This window comes from Pinus tabuliformis, chromosome 9 (assembly GCF_031772625.1).
Source record: "Pinus tabuliformis cultivar Carrire ecotype Pingquan chromosome 9, CPIR1, whole genome shotgun sequence".
NCBI lineage: Eukaryota > Viridiplantae > Streptophyta > Pinopsida > Pinales > Pinaceae > Pinus > Pinus tabuliformis.
Window position 1 is genome coordinate 1881975606 of NC_142307.1, and position 14898 is coordinate 1881990503.

Here is a 14898-nt window from a genome sequence, read left to right on the forward strand (position 1 = left end):
ACTTGAAGTCTTATGATACTTCTGTTATACAGCACACCATTCCCCTCAAGCCTAATCAAAAACCATTCAAACAAAAATTGAGAAGAATCAATCCTGTGCTTCTTCCTTCCATTGAAAAGGAATTACAAAAAATGTTCAAAGCTGGGATCATAGCACCAATCAGGTTTTCTGAGTGGATTTCAAATTTGGTCCCTACAAGAAAGAAAACTGGTGATATCAGACTTTGTGTAGACTTAAGGAATCTGAATCAAGTTTCACTCAAAGATAACTACCCTTTACCAAAAATGGACCACATCCTCCAAAGAGTAGTAGGAGCCTCAAGGATATCACTGCTTGACGGGTTCTCAGGCTTCAATCAAATTTTAGTGCACCCTGATGATCAAGACAAAACTGCATTTACTACCCCATGGGGAACTTTCAAGTATGTGAAAATGCCCTTTGGATTGAAAAATGCAGGGGCAACATTTCAGAGAGCAATGGACATTGCTTTTGCAAAAGAAATTCATGATTTCTTGGTCATTTACTTAGATGATCTCACACCCTTCTCAAAATCTGACCAAGAACATTTGAAACATTTAAGACAGATTTTCATAACATGCAGAAAATATGGCATCTCCTTAAACCCCAAGAAGTCTTTATTTGGTTTGGAAGAAGGGAAACTTCTAGGACACATCATTTCGAAAGATGGCATAAGAATTGATCCAGATAGGATACAAGCTATCCTACAAATGCCTCACCCAAGGAATGTCAAAGAGCTTCAAGGATTCTTGGGAAAAATCAACTTTTTGAGAAGGTTTATCCCAAATTTAGCAGAATTGATCAGACTACTAAACAATATGCTAAAGAAAGACTCAAAGGTCAAGTGGACTGTGGAAGCAAAGCAAGCCTTTGAAAGTATAAAATTGGCCTTGACCCAAACCCCAGTGTTAACTAACCCTCAGTTTGACAGAGACTTCGTCATTTTCTCCTTTGCCTCCCAACACACTATTGCTGCTGTTTTATTGCAGAAAGATGACCAAGGGAATGAAAAGCCCATTGCTTTTTTCAGCAGAGCTCTTAGGGATGCCCCCCTAAAGTACCAAATAATGGAGAAACAAGCCTATGCCTTGATCAAAGCCATCAAAGACTTTAGGATTTACATCCTTTACTCCCATGTTGTAGCTTATGTACCAAGTCCTATTGTCAAAGACATTCTCACACAAGAAAACTTAGAGGGAAGGAGGGGAAAATGGATTGCGAACATACTTGAATTTGACATTGAAATAAAGCCTACAAAGTTGATAAAAGGGCAAGGTTTGGCTAAGTTAATGACAGAAGCAAATTTCCAAGCCTTAGATATCAACCAACTGGACAGTGAAACAGAGCTGGCGACTCCAAAGATCAATGTAGCCTTTGAACAATCTCCATGGTACTCTGATATCTGTTATGTGTTACAAAACCTGTGTGCTCCCCCAGGACTGTCCAGAACTAAGTCTAGGTTCCTAAAAATGAAAACATCCAAATTTTGTGTGTTGGATGAGAATCTACTCTGGAAAAACCATGAAGGTATTTTGCTGCACTGTCTTCTTGAGAATGAAACTGATAAAATTATGCAAGAATTCCATGCTGGAGACTGTGGTGGACATTTGTACTGGAAGTCCACTGTGGACAAAATATTAAGGGCCGGTTATTACTGGCCCACCATGTTCTCAGATGTGAAGAAATTCACAACATCATGCCACAAGTGCCAGCTGTTTGAAGGCAGAAGACAGTTGCTGCCACTTCCTTTGAGGCCCATTTCAACAGAAAGACCTTTTCAACAATGGGGCTTGGATTTCATTGGAGAGATTCATCCCTCATCTTCAGGACAGCACAGATGGATTTTGACTGCAACAGACTACTTCACCAAGTGGATTGAAGCTGCCCCATGCAGACAAGCAAATGACTCAGTGATCATTCAATTTTTAGAAAACAATATACTGGCTAGATTTGGCTGCCCAGAAAAGATAATAACAGACAATGCTGCTGCCTTCAAATCCAAGAAAATGATAAATTTCTGTCATAAATTTCACATTACTTTGGGCCATTCTACAGCTTACTATCCTCAGGGAAATGGTCTTGCTGAATCATCAAACAAAAGTTTGATAAACATCATAAATAAAGTGCTAGAAGAGAACAAAAAGAACTGGCACAAGAAGCTAGTAAATGCTTTATGGGCAGACAGATTAACCACCAAAAGATCAATTGGGACCAGCCCATATGAGTTAGTTTATGGATTAGAGGCCAGATTTCCCTCATCACTAGGGGTGCCAGTTATGAAACTTCTACAAGAAAGTCAAGCAGAGCCAAATGATATGCAAAGAAGGATCAACCAGATAATCTGTTTGCAGCAGACCAGAGAACAAGTTTTCAGCAGAGTGCAAATACTACAGGAAAAACTTAAAAAGGCCTTTGACAGAAGAACCAAAGCAGAAGATTTCAATATGGGAGACAAAGTTTTAAAGTGGGATGCAAGAAGAGAAGAGAAAGGAAAACATGGGAAATTTGATTCTTTGTGGAAAGGACCATTTGCTGTCCAAGCAATGCAAGGTAATAACACTTATTTCCTTAAAAGTTTGACTGTAACTGAACTGGATGAAGGTCCTGTCAATGGCAGGATGCTGAAGCACTATTATGATGGTCCACTATGATAAGGATCCAAAGGTTCATTGTATATATTCAGGCCTATATATGTTTTCTATTTTTAGTTTGTAACAAGAGGTTTTCCAAGGGCTGCACCTAGCAGCAATAGGCACATAGAACCAGAGGTTCCCCATCAAAAAGCACACAATTTTGACAGGTTACATGTATCAGAGCTCAAAGATTAAGATGGACAATCGAGCAACAAGGCAATCTGACCTGCTGTTCTTGGTCTTTCAAAAGAAAAACCATCCCCATGTGGAGCCACTGTTGGATACCTATAATAATAGGTTTCATATTTCATGATTGATTATTGAAAATCCAAATATGCTCTGCTTTGTTACTACAAAGATTCCATATTTCCAGGAAATCAGAGGTGTGTGAAATACTTCAAATATTGAGGACCTTATTACAAAATTTTTGGATGATTCAACAGTCTAATCTGGATCATGCCATGTTTCAATTTTGAGTTGTAGAATAGAGAAAGAAGTCTGTCCAAACAGCTTAATCTTGGCAGACAAATAGTTCAGGTAGAGAAACAAAGGATCCCAACAGCTTAATCTGGGACCTTGAAAGAGATAAGGGTAGAAGTAGATAGAAAAAGCAAAAGAAAAAGCCAAGGAAAAGAAAAGGCAAGTAAGGGTCTGCAAGTCCAAATGCACCCTCCAAGAAGAAATAAAATGCTAGGCAAGTAGCTGGGTAGGTAGCAGGGGTTGCAGAAAGGTATCCCTATCATTGCAAGGTTGATGATGGTGGGCAGCAAGGCAAAAGATTACAGCTGGAAGCATGACTAATTTCCCTCACTCCCCTCCAATTTCATTTCTAACATTCCCTCACTAGCCTGAGATTCATGGAAAAGACTAAGCTTTCATAGTGGTTCCTGATCTTTAAAAGCCACATTTCTTATCTAAAGTTCTTTTCATTTTGATCTACTCTTGGAACCAAGCTTGTCTCATATAAACTCAATGATTTCCACATCCACTTACCTCCTCCTCCACAACTAACACTAACCCTATTGTACAAATCCCTTATATCGCCTTTCTCCCTAATATTACTAACACCAAGGTGTATAAATCCCAGCATTATCTACATATTCTCCTTTTGGCATTATAGCCAAGTAAATGGTCCAAGGAGACTTCAGTCCACCTGGGACTGTGGTCAACCTTGTCTTGGATGTGCTCTGACCCCTGGTTATGAGCAGAAATCCTGTCCCTCAAGCCCTTACCGTCTCTCTGCTGAAAGCGCACAGAAAACCCCCTTTTCCTATGAAAACCCCTGAAAAGGCCCAAAAAACCCAAAACTGCGAAAAAACCCACTTGCCTATAGTCCTCCGCCCAAAAATTAAACTGAATATTTTATTGCGCTGGCGGGACCCCTCCCCAACATGCTCGACCAGTCGGAAGGCCCGCCAGCCGTCAGATCTCCAGCGCCCAGATCTAAGGGTGGGCGGTCAATTTCAGATCTCGATGTGCCGACAATTAGCGTCCGGGGAAAGCGGTTTTACCTATCCCGTACAATGGACGCGTGGCGGGCGGTAAGGTTGTTCGGAGCCCTCCTCCCACTTACCGCCTTTGCCCAAAGGTGGTGCGGGGAACCCACTTACCGCCACCCTGTATACCGCTACCCCACACGTCATGCCTACACGTCATGTCCACGCCGCTCTGACGTCACCCCGCCGGTGCCCGCCCCATCGTCCCTTGGTCCTCCACGCGGGCCCGCCTTTGCGCCCGCCCGCCACCGTGTCCTGCCGACCTGGCTAACACCTCAGCATCAACGTCACCCCTCACCTGGGCCCCGCCATGACGTCATGCTGACGTCATCGGCGGAAAAGCGCCAAATTCATACTTTTGCCAAATTTACCGTTTTAAACGGCTAAACGCATATTTTTCGCTTATTTTGCATGCGAAGCTGAACTAGCCGTTGTCAAGCCTGCTGCCGCGAAATCTTGCATTCAGCCATCAAATTCGACAAGTAAACCGTTCAAAGTTCGAAGCTTGACTGCATTAAGCCTTTGCAACCCAGCCCGCAAGCTTCCAGGTCGATTTGCCAGGTATTTTGCCGTCTTCTCCCATTCTGCCCGTAAATTCCAATTTTCTGCAAAATCACCATTAAAGTCTGCTAAAAACTCTAAATTTAGCTCTACCTAAGCACCCAAATCAGACATAAGCAACCTGTGCCATCCATTAGCCCCAATTTAGCTCTGTACAAACTAGCTCGCGGGTTAGAACTGCAGAAATCGCCCTGAAATACCCGGCATTGTTCCTTTTTGCCAAGTACTGGTTACCTACACTCTTCCTGTACAAATACTAATACCTCAGTAAGCATTCCCTTAGACAATCCACATTCCTGAAAATCATCAGTACTTTGCTAGCTTCAGAACAACTTCACACCAGAAGAAGACATCACACCAATTGCACCTACCTGCTGCTCAAAGTCTTCAAGAGATTTATCAAAGCTCTGCATCCTGCTGCACACTTTCAGACTGTATCATGGCAGCATCTGCATCCTCCTCCCTCAGTGTCACTCCACTGAGTCAAACCAATAAGGAACTGGAAGCTATGCCATTAGTTGACAAAGACTGTCTCATAAATGATTTTGAGGGAAACAGAAACTTTTTGAAGACCTTCACCACATTAAGGGAAGACTATAAGGCAGGACTTGGTACAGATGGGATATGGGAGTCAAACCTGCCCTATTACTGCCTCCCAGCTGTGAATGTTTTCCCTGAAATCATTCACTTATGTGCTCAAAATTATGATCAGGAGCACAGAGCTGTCAACACTCAACTAGGGAGGATTTTGTTCTATATAAACGCTGACACCATCAACAAAATGCTGCACTTTGAACAGACAGAGTTATTAGTCCCTTTCTCCATGAGATCTTTAATAGAAGCAGGTGAGAAAATGACCAGTGAAGAGCTGCAGAAGGTCACCAGGAACTACATGTGGCCTGAGAACCAGCCTATAGGGCCACCTCCTTATCCACATGAGCACTTCAATGACTCAGGCAGGCTGCTCCTGGACATGATAGCCTATGTGCTAGGCTACCAGAACAGCAAGCATGTGGATCTAGCCATGCTCGTAATGCTATCTGCCTACAGCCCACGACAACCCCCTGCCCGAAAGTACAACTTTGCCAAGTTCATAGCCAATAGGATCCATGATCAATTGTGCAAATTGGACAGACAAGGAGTCTTTAGATATTCAGCATACATCTACCACCTGTTCATGTATCATCACTCTGAAGCTTTCCCATGCTACATCAGAAGGCTGGACAACAAAGGGGAGAAAAGATCAGTCATATTCTGGACCTCAGTCTATCATGAAATCACAAGTTCACCCTACAGCTATTGTGAATTTGTAGATCAGTTTGTATACCCAGTCTCCAGCATACTTATGAAATCCCCTCCACCTAGAATATCAAATGAGATCAAGAAAGCTTTACAGCTTTCTAAGAAGTACAAAATAGGTGATTGGTACCTATATGAACACCACACTGTGTTCAGAGTGTATGGGTGTGAGCTCTGTCCATACAGACTACCCAAGTATGTTCCCATGAGATTATTTGCCTTGGAATATTACAGGCAATTAATCCAGTCAGACCTCACTCACTTCCACAGCTCAAAGAAAAAAGCACACCTTAACTACAAAAATGAGCTGGGCCCTTTTATCATGAATAAGAAGGAAGGATGGGAGGCTGCAGATTCGATCCTAAAAGACAAATATAAGTTGTCTTACAGTTTCCGGTGGGTCCCATATGACCCTCAAGGTTTCATCACTGCCAGGAGAACAAAGTACAGACTCCTAGCCATCAAACACTGCCACTATCCACATCTAGAACAGTATGCAAACTTACAAGAGTGGCAGTTGGATACCCTTGTTGAGAGCTTGTCTGAAGAGGAAAAAATAGCTAAAAATATGAAAGAACTTGAAAAAACTATTGACCTGGACTATGTGACCCAGGTACCGTTCAGGCTGCCTCAAACATCAGGAGGAGGAACCTCAGTTACCAGGACAGCGCCGCCAACAACAGCACCAGGCTTGGATAAGGGAAAGGGAAAAATGGACGCCGAAGATGAAGCAAAAAAGCAGCAGTCAGAGCAGGGAAAGCAACAACCAGAGCAAGAAACAGGGCAGCAAGAAGAACAAACCGGTCTGCCACAAACTGGGCTGCCAGAAACCACCTTATTGCAGACACCACCCCCTCAAGTGGAGCCCCTAACCACTTCAATTTTACAGACCCCTGCACATGAAGAAAGGGGGACCAAAAGACAAAGAGAAGAGTCCACTCCCCTCAGTGGATCCTCCCAACAACCAGAAGCTAAAAGGCAGAGGGCAGACTCCCCAGAAGTAGAAGACATTACTGAAGATGTCTTCAATGATACAGCCAAGGATAGGGAGGGCAGCCAACACACAGGGACTAGCTCCTTTCAGCAGGAGCAGAATTTACAACTTGGCTTGGAGGTATCATCTTCTTCTCAACAAAGCCAGAAGCTCAAAGGTGCTAAGGCCACCTTCAAAGAAATCAAGGCAGCAAATGAACTATTGAGGGCTGAGGTTTACAAGCAATTTATAGATGCCACTCCAGCCCAACAAGAAAGATTGATGTCGGTCTACGACTTCAAAGAGGAGAAGATGATATTCAGCCATTTCAAACCTAAGGGGCCCAACCCAATGTCCACTGCTGATTTCATCAAAACAAGGGTGGAGGTCTTGGCCAAAGACATACATCCTATGGACCAAATTGAGCTCCATAAGCAGACTGGAGAAATGGTCTATGCCACCTTGGTAGATAAGGCTACACTTGCTCATGAGCTGAAAGAATCCTTGAAGCACACAAATACTCAACTGGATTTTGAGAGATTGTCTTCCAGGGCCAAGGATAACAGGATAAAATCTCTTGAAGAGATTATTGTTGATCTAGGGCATAACCCTAGTGACCCAACCGGGGTAAAAGCCCTCCTGAAGAAAAAAGAGGATGATCTCAATGCCATGAAGAGGAGATTGAAGCTGTCACCTACAGAACATCCTCAGACAGCTGAACTGCAAAAAGAAAAACAAGTTGATCAACAACTTGATCTACTATTGCAGCAGGATCAAAGGATCCAAGAGCTAGAGAAGGAGCTGGAGAAGTCATTACAGGACAAACAGGGAGAATCCACACTACCAACTCCCCCAACAGATTCTACAGCAGCAACAGGCTCTGAGGCAGCAGTGGCCCCTACAACAGCAAATACAGTTGACCAGCCCAGCATAGAAGAACTAACTAAGGCTGTTAAGCAAATGGAGCTACAAGCAGATGAGATAAGGAAGGCAAAAGAAAAACTGGCAGAGATAGATGCCAAGTATGACCAGTCTAAAATGACAGTGGCAGAACAGGGCAGACAGATCAAGACCCAAAAGGACAGAATCAAAGCCCTGGAGAAAGAGCTTGATCTCAAAAACACCATGGCTGAGATCAAGAGGATCTTATGGAATAAAATCACCCAAAGCATGATTAAACAGTGGAAGTCACTCAAAACAATCCATGAACATATGGATTTAATTGTGCAAGCTCAGATAGATATCCAGAGGGCTAAGACAGCACTAGGAAATAGACCTGAACAAGCTAGCCAACTGATAGACTTTCTGAACAGGCAAGACAAAGATGAGCTGGCAGCAGTTGGAATCACCAACAGAACGGAAGCCATCCTTATGACCAAAAAGGTGCTAACACTCAGAGGATATGTGCAGACAGCAGAAAGGAGGAGCTATGAGATACAGACTGAAGTTGAAGACTTCAAGCTCAGAATGGGGATGCTACAGGCAAGAGGAATGCCTAGCCTATTGAGCGGTACAGGGAAATTGATCAACAGAGATCAATTTACAAATAGGATGGCCGCGTACATAGAAAATCAAATCACTGCATCCAGCAGTGCTTCTGAAGAAACTTTTCCTCCTACAGGACAGAGTTTGTACACTCAGCTTGAAGGGTCATTTTTTATTGAAAATGAAGTTAATCATCTATTTGAAACTCCTCCAAGTTTTTTCAAATACACAGAGCTTGATGAGACATTGATTAAAATGCGAAGGCATCAAATGCCCAAGGAGGACTGGTGGCAAGCCATGCTCCAGATTCTGCCACAGTAGTTTCAAAACTCCAGGTCAAAAGCCAGCTCAGGTCACCGCAAGACAAGTATAAAGTGGTCAGTGACTGGAAAATATCTAAAAGGTGATTCATCACTAACAGTGACAGCTAGCCACATTTTGAAACACACGCCTTCAGCCGACTACAACTGCTACAAATTCAACAGCATCTGACAGATTTTGACAGCTAAAGGACTAAGAGCTACTACTGCATTTACTTCTTCATTTACTTCTTTGGCTACTGCTCACTAGCAGTTGGCAGCATATTTATGAGGCATTTACTCTTCTTTCAGATATTTTTCCAAATGTAAATCCGTATATATCCCCCCCTTAGTAACGCATAAGGGGTTGCTGGAATTTTCTCTTGGATAACTTCCATCTGCTGTAATATTTTCAGAGAATTAATACAAAGGAGGAATGGAACTTCCAGAAGTTTGGTGTATTTGATGTCTTGTGGTGAAGGATGCATGTTACAGGATTCCATGGGTGTTGCATAAAACTATAAGTATTCTCAAATCTCTTGTCGTGTCTGTTTTGAGTCTTTTGTTCTCTTTGTCGTTCTAATGTTTTACACTTGATAGCAAGGTGAAAGGATAGTACCAGGATTTAACCATGTTTACCCTGGACTCAAACTGAGCTATTATATATGTTTTCCTTATATACAGTAACAGAATTGTAATTCTTAATTGCTACAATTCAAAACTGTGTTTTTATTGTAACAGTCATTCTCAGGGATTCAACTTTTGCCCCTAAGACCTCTGTTTTCTCTTCTTAAAGCTATCTGTTGGGAACATATAGATAAATAGTGAAAATTCTTAAATGCTTTCACTGTTCGTGCTACCTGTTACCAGTCTTTTAATCAAAAATCTGTTCTATTAAACACCCAAATGGCCCTGTAAGTTCCATCTTTCATCTCACAGATTCAAACACATTAAGCCACAGACTCCATTGCCCAATGATATTCAACATATCTAAAAACTACATCACTGAAGTCTAAGGGAATTTCATCAACTGAAACACAAACATGACCTGTACTCAATACCTAGCCTAAAACACCATCACTGTAGATATAAATCATAAAGAGAGAGCCCTCTCTGATCACTGTTTGGCTAGAAACAGTGATTAAAAGATTGGTTAGTGGTTACCCCGGCCGTATTCCCTTGGGAGTCATAGGGAACAACCTGGGTGTTAACACCCACTACTCTTCATATTCATCCTGAGATGCAACAGGTCTTAAACTACCACTAGCAGGTCTTTGACAAACCTAAAGAGCTTCCACCCTCTAGAGGGGAACATGATCATAACATCACTTTGGTCCTAGGGGCACAGCTACCGAATGTGTTCCCATATTGATATCCTTTCGCCCAAAAGAATGAAATTGAAAAAATCATCAAGGAACTCCTGGAAGCCGATGTCATTCGTCCTAGCATCAGTCCTTATTCATCACCAATGGTCATGGTGCTCAAGAAAGATGGGGAATGACACATGTGTCCAGACTTCAAATCCCTCAACAAGCTCACGGTCAAAGATAAATTCTCTATCCCGGTTGTTGATGATTTGTTGGATGAACTAAATGGTGCTCAATTCTTTACCAAGCTAGATCTTCGCTCAAGCTATCACTAAGTATGAATGAAAGAAGTAGACATTCCCAAGACTTATTTCCAAACTCATGAAGGCCATTATGAATTCTTGGTCATGCCATTTGGTCTCTGTAATGCCCCATCCACTTTTCAGAGCCTCATGAATCACCTGCTCAAAACATATTTCAGAAAATTTGTCCTTGTTTTCTTTGATGACATTCTCATTTACAGCCTCACTTGGGAAAAACATCTTCAACATGTAGACTTGCTCTTGCAACTGCTCTGGAAGCATAAATTATTTTTCAAACTGTCCAAGTGTTCTTCTGGCATGGAAGAAGTCAACTATTTGGGCCACATTGTGGGTCGTGAAGGTGTTAGGGTGGATCCCAAAAAGATCCCGGCAATGCAAGATTGGCCCCAACCAAAGACCTTGAAGAGTTTGAGGGGATTCTTGGGTCTCAAAGGCTACTATCACAATTTTTTCTGCAATTATGGTCGCATTGCTAGACCCCTCACTAACCTTCTTAAGAAAAAATCATTCCTCTTGATTGATGAAGCACAATAGGCGTTTATGGCTCTCAAACACGCCATGTGTTCCACTCCTATATTGGCACTACCTCACTTCACCAAATCTTTTGTGATTGAATGTGATGCTTTAGGTACTAGTATTGGGGTTGTCTTAATGTAGGAAGGTCGACCCTTGGCTTTCACCAAAAAACAACTAAGTGGGAAACATCTGGGACAATCTACCTATGAGAAGGAGATGATGGCCATCTTACATGCAATAGACACCTAGCGACCATACTTATTGGGGAAATGTTTCCAAATCCGCACAGACCATCAAAGCCTCAAATATTTTTTGGAGCAATGTCTATCCTCGCCCTAGAAAAATAAATGGCTGACCAAAATGCTGGGATATGATTATGAGATAATTTACAAGAAAGGGCATGAAAATGTAGTAGTAGATTCTTTATCACCCCAATTTGAGGATGACAACACCCTACTATCAATCTCTCTTCCCATTCTAGATTGGATTGAAGAAGCCCACAAGGAATGGTTTTCACATCCCTCTCTCTCCAAACTCACTAATAACTTGAGAGAAGATCCTAATTCCACAGTGGGATACTCTTGGAAGGACGAGATTCTTTGCTACAAGGATAGAGTAGTGATATCGCTGACATCCACCCTCAAAATGCTCATTTTGGCAGAGTTGCACTCATCTTCCACTACAGGCCATGCAGGCTTTCAGAAGACTTATGCTCGCAGTCGTCGTTCCTTCTTTTGGACAGGCATGAAAACTGAAATTATTACTTTTGTAGCTGAATGTGATGTGTGTCAACACCACAAAGGAGAAACAGTCAAGCCCCCAGAAACTTTACAACCATTGCCCATCCCTGCCTAAATTTGGATGGATGTTTCTATGTATTTCATTACTGGTCTTCCGATGTCAGGCAACAAGTCAGTCATCATGTTGGTTGTGGACAAACTTTCTAAATATTCTCATTTTTGCACCCTACTCCACCCATTTACCCCCACTATGGTGGCTCAAGCTTTCATGGACCATATATTCAAAATGCATGGCATGCCAACTTCCATTGTGTCTGATCGTGACCCGACCTTCACCAGTAACTTTTGGCAAGAACTTTTCAAGCTACAAGGCACCAAACTCCAACTAAGTACTTCCTATGATCCCCAAACTGATGGTCAAATCGAAGCAGTCAACAAATGTTTGGAGATGTACCTAAGGTGCTTCACTTCATAAAAGCAACATCAATTGGTGCAGTGGTTACCTCTAGCTGAATGGTGGTATAATACTAACTATCATTCCGCAACCAAGATGACTCCATATGAAGAAGTGTATGGTCAACTCCCACCTTCACCTACTTCTTATATGCCTGGATGCTCTAAGGTGCAAGCAGTGGATCAACTCCTATAGAACTGTGAAACCATGCTAGCATATCTTAAAGATAATCCCCATCAAGCTCAAAATCACATGAAGCAATAGGCAGACCAACATCATTCAAAGCGCACATTTCAAGAAGGGGATCATGTATTCTTGAGGCTACAACCATACAAGAAAACATCACTTAAATACAAGGGCTATTAGAAATTATCTCCAATATTCTACAGACCTTATCAAATACTTTAGCGCATTGGAGAAGTAGCCTACAAGTTAACCTTGCCACCAACTGTAAAAATCCATCTCATCTTCCATGTATCATGCCTCAAGAAAGTGGTTTTGAACAATTACAAAATTCAAACCAGTCTACCTGAATTGGATGATGAAGGTTCACTCTGTCTCCAACATGAATAGGTCCTTGACACACAAGAACGACATCTGCACAATCGCACGATCAAGGAAGTCCTTGTCAAGTGGAAAGACACCTCTCTAGAAGATGTGACATGGGAACCATCCACTATTCTTCAGCAGTTCCTGTAGCTTTAGCCTTGATGGCAAGCCTATTTTTTATGGGGGAGGGCGTGTTAGGGTCCAACTCTAACCCCTTTATTTATGTAATAGGGTCAAGAGCATAACACTTGGTAAACGTTTATGCCTAGTTTACCCTCATTGATTTATTTTTTGTGTTAATTGTTAAAATTTACTAATCCAATGTGGAAGAACAAAATCTTTACCCTGTTGTTCACATGGAATGAAAAATAAGCCTCCTCTTCCACTAGAGGCAAATATTGACCATCGTCAGACTACTGAATCTAGTACTTCAGGGGATATTACTTCTAGTCCTCTGTCTAAGATAGATCCACTCGAATCATCTTTTCCTGTGAGTATGAAGCCTGATATTACCTCTCCATTGTCTAGAATTGACTTTGATACAGTCGAAACTGAAGCACCGGAAATCTCTTTACTTCATTTTAATGCCCTCGACCTTCTTGAATCAGAGATAACTCAACTTGAGGTACCTCAACCATCTACACCTAGTACTTTAGGACCTTCTCATTCTCTTCCTCTATCTCAAACACAACCATAAACTATATATCTTGGACTCAATAGTGAACCCCTTCCACTTGGTCTTGTGAGTATCGAAGATATTCCACAAAAAGAGATTCAACCCTCCTCTCCCATTCAAGAAGATGATCATATTTATGAGGCCCATCCTTTTCCTTCTCCTCATACTCCATTTCAGCCTCATTTGTCTGATTCTTTTCCTTTTAAATCACCTTTGAGTTTCCCTTAGCAATCTTCTTTGGGAAGGATAACCATGACTGGGTCTGCTATGGTTTCCTAGCCTGTGTCTGCTACCATGGCTGAGACCAGCAAAGTTTCAAATTCATCCATGTTTGTAATGACACTAGTTGCACATTTGTATGGTGGCTCTTTCGTCCTTCCTAGTTACCAATCCTTGTCTGGTACCTTCTCCGGTGTAGCATCTTGTCCATGGACCTCTCCCATGACATCTACATCTAGAATTTTGTTTGACACTTCTTTAATGAGTGCTACACAGTCTGCTCCTCTCCCACCATCTACACCTACAATTCAACAACAGACTGGCCCTTATGTTAGTGGACATGGTTATCTACAACAACCTAATCCATCACCAATTGGGAATCCTTCTCTTGGGGGACAGTTGCCTCCATATTATCCTCCTCTTTCGGTAGGGGGGGAACCTGTTGTAGGTTCATTTACATCTCCTTAAGTTAGCGCTCAACCTTAAATGAATCTTCCTATTCAGGGTTGACTACTAATGTTTGGAAACCTACTATGCATATTCAACTTGGTTCAGTTGTGGCTTCATCTTTAGCCTCTCAACCTGTTCCACCTACCTCTCATATTTCTGTTCAACAACCCATATCTCAACCTGTTCAAACTCAAATGAATGTGAGCCAACCTTTACAAGATGTACCTTTAACTCAACCCATTATGCTGGTATTTGGTGCATCTCAAGCCATGTATACCCAACCTCTTCAAGGTAACTTACAATCACAACAGTTTGGGCAGGCCATTCCTCAAACTCAAATGGGTCAGAATGTGTATGGTATGGCACAGACACAACCACAACCGAATCCACCTTATGTTGGGATGATGCAAAATCCCATAGGGAAACAATATCCACCGTATCAAGGTATCCCTCAAATTCCTTACGATCAGCAAGTCCAAACTCAGCTGTTTCAACCTTTGCAAGGTTATCTTGGAGTTGGATAACAAGGTTATGTGTATACTGGCTATCAAAATCCTCCCTATCCCAGGACATAGATACTTGTTTCTTAGGCTATCCCATCTTATCTAGGATATCCTCCACTAAACCTTAACATGAAGTTTCCATTCGTAGCAACTCTTGAATTTCCAGATTTGACTAGGCTCACCAATGATCCCATTGCTCATTCTCCTTGGTGGTTGGTTATTCCTACCAAGTTTCATTTTGATATTCATAATTTCAATGGAAATCTTGGAGAAGACCCATTCATGTACATAATGAATTATCATTTTTGGTTTTCTTTGAACTCCTTGAATGCTGATTTTGTTTATTTGCATCTTTTCCAGCGTACACTCATTGGTACGAAAGATAAATGGTACATTG